This window comes from Triticum aestivum, chromosome 2A (genome assembly GCF_018294505.1).
Source record: "Triticum aestivum cultivar Chinese Spring chromosome 2A, IWGSC CS RefSeq v2.1, whole genome shotgun sequence".
Lineage (NCBI taxonomy): Eukaryota > Viridiplantae > Streptophyta > Magnoliopsida > Poales > Poaceae > Triticum > Triticum aestivum.
In genome coordinates, this window is record NC_057797.1 from 742,396,087 (window position 1) to 742,399,322 (window position 3,236).

Consider the following 3,236-nt stretch of genomic DNA (forward strand, 5'->3'; position numbering starts at 1 on the left):
GGGCTTTCTTTAAAAAAAACACAACCTTACCAACAAAGTTGTGCAATTGCACAATGAAGAGAAGGTGCGCCAGTGAGCATGTGTGTGGGATATATAGGACTATGAGGCATGTAGTTGGAGGGGCGAGTATGACGACAGGATGAGGGATTAGGTTTTAACTGGATAAGATTACGCTGGACGAAAAGTGCAGTTGGCCAAGCCAGGTAGGCCATACAAACAAATAATCTCTAGTCCCTTCACTTCCCACCAACCCTATATTACGTCTGCGAGCGTGTTATAGATAACCTTTCACCCAATCGCAGCCAATTTGGCCGGCTCATTTGACACGTGCATTAACACAATCAAATCGGCACTTTCCCAAAACAATGTCATACATCAACTCATTCAAATCAAATTTTTTTAAAAAAAATCTCAATCAAATTGGCTCTTATAAAACAATGTCATGCATTAACTCATCCAAATTAATCGTCACTTTATCAAAATAACATCATGCATTAACTCATTGAAAACAAATCTTAAGAAAATCATAATTAAATCGACACTTAATAAAAACAATGTCATGCATTAACCCGTTGGTATCAAATCTTAAGAAGTCTCAAGTAAATCAAATCTTTTCTTGCCTTAGTACTCATACCAAAACCAAATCAAATATTGCCTTCCACTAAACAAAGTTGGCCGGCCCATTTGACGCGTGTGCGCGGTTTCATCCTAGTTCGGCTGAACTAGGGAGGGAGGACTCCTCCTCCTCCCAATTCAACCCATCTCTACCATATATGTTGGGCGCCTTCTTTTGGCCCACTAGGGGCTACCCCCATGGGCCAACCCAAGAGGGGCCTTTCTCCCAAAATATATTTCATAAGTTTCCGGAACCATGTGGAACCTTTTGAAGTATACTATATATAGACTCGGAACTTTTTTTGTCATGTTATATCTTTCCTGAATTTCAAAACACGTCTGAGACATTTGGATCCATCCGAAACTCTTTTGATGCTTATTCTCTCATACTATAGTTCTCATTTTAATTACTACCAGTTAAGCGTGTGACCCTAGAGATTCGAAAATAAGCAGACATGACCCGAAACACTTTCTGGTCAATAGTTAACAGCGGAATTAGGATACCCTTGATAGCTCCCGTATATTCACAAAGTTCTTGAGCGAACCTTTTGTTTATGAATATCATTCTATTTTCTTTGTGATACGTTACAAAACTCGGTGTGAGATATTATCGATATCACTGTGATCAACACTTTGATCACTATAACGGTTATCCTCGTTATCGGTTTTGTTCTCTTTACTCATTACGTATTTTGATATCCTGTGATTTTAATCACATCCGTCTGGCCAAACGATAATGATATTGTATACTTACTGGGCTCTAGAGTATCTCTCTATCGTTTGGGGAGCAAATCCCGGCCCTAAACTATCTATACAGAGACATACATTTTCGGTATACCCATAAGTTACTTTTATTCACATCCAATTAGGGAGTGAAATTTGGTAACCCCAAAGTAACGATCTAACATGTTAGTATACGATATTCTCATGGTCTAAGAAAGTAGGTAAACCTTAACACTTTATATGAATACCGATAACATAATAACGATGTAATCTCTAAGTAATTCATAAGTTGAGTTTATCCGACAACAATTTTTCAATAACAATGTATTCTCATTATTGATAGCATCTTTGTTACTGTAACAATGCTCATGATCAGGAAAACAAGATTGTCATCAATATACGATCTAGTCATAGAGGAATGACTAGGGATCATATTGATGTTTACGTTCTTACACATGCAATTGAGTTTTCCTCTGAATCTCATATTCAAGAATCAATTAAATTATAGTAAACAAATATAAACTTAATTACGAATATAAAAATATAATACTCCCTATGATCCATATTAATTGTTGTTGATTTAGTATAAAGTTGTACTAAATCAACAATAATTAAAATGGATCAAAGTGAGTAATACAATTATTATTACCTCTAGGGCATACTCCCTCCGTCCTTGAAAAAGTGTGTTTCCAATTTTGTTGGAGAGTCAAACTTTCTTATGTTTGATCATATTTATACAATAATACACCAACATTTATGACATCAAATTAGTAGCATTAGATTCATAATAAAATATATTTTTCATCATATACCTATTCGTTTTCACAAACGTTGATATATTTTTTCACAAACTCGGTCAAAATTTGAAATAGTTTGACCCTCCAACAAAGTTGGAAGTACACTCTTTCAAGGACGGAGGGAGTATTTCCAACACATATGTACTTTTCGAGTTGAGGGAGAATGTTGGATCCCACCGATGTGGTGTAACAGTGGATCTTCCCCATGTAGCTGGTTGGACGGGTGAGGGATCATCGGACACGAGGAGGCCCATGACCGCAGTGGTTGAGACAGGGGACCAGCAGGGGCCCTGGCCCCCCTAACATCAGTGATTTAATACTAATTTGCTTATGTATAATACATGTTTAGTGATCATTTGCTGTAAAAAGCTCATTTTTTCCGTGTTTGGTCCTCCCCAACCTGTGTTAGCCTCATTTGGCCCCCCTAATCAAATATTCCTGGCTCCGCCACTGCATGACCGGCCACTCTCCCACGCTCATCCGTCTGGCCCCGTGCACCAATGGGACCTCGTGCGTGGCGCCAGTCCTGGAGGCCTTGCGACTAGCGAGTGGAATGTTCGAGTCCATCCATGCGAACGGGTTCACGCACGCATGAACAAGTTCTTGGGGGTTTGTCCATCTTGTCCACGTGATCTCGCGTAAATTGCGAATCCGCTGTCACAGTACTATGACTATGCTTTAGCAATCAGTTTTGCAGTGAGCAGCTGCTCATGGACGTGCTCGGTGTCGTCGTCAACTCTGGTGTATAGGTGCCCATCATGAAAGTGCCCGCAGGAAAACCATACATTCGTTTGGAAACAATATTGTTCCTATCTGCCATATTGGGCCATGGCCGAGTTGGCACCAAAAGCAAGTTCGACATATATCTCGCAGCAAGGGAGATATAGCCATGGAGGAGTGCAAGCGCTTCCGAAAAACTGAGCCGGGGCAGATTATGAGCCGGCCCATTGAAAATCTGTGTGGGCACCGCGTGCTCTTCTAATGAACAAATCACAAGGCCTAGTTTCCTAATAGGGCACAACCTCTGCTCCTTTATTTAGCTGGAGCAGGTTCTTGCATTCTCTCTCTGTCGGGTCCGTCACGAACAAGGGGAATTTAACC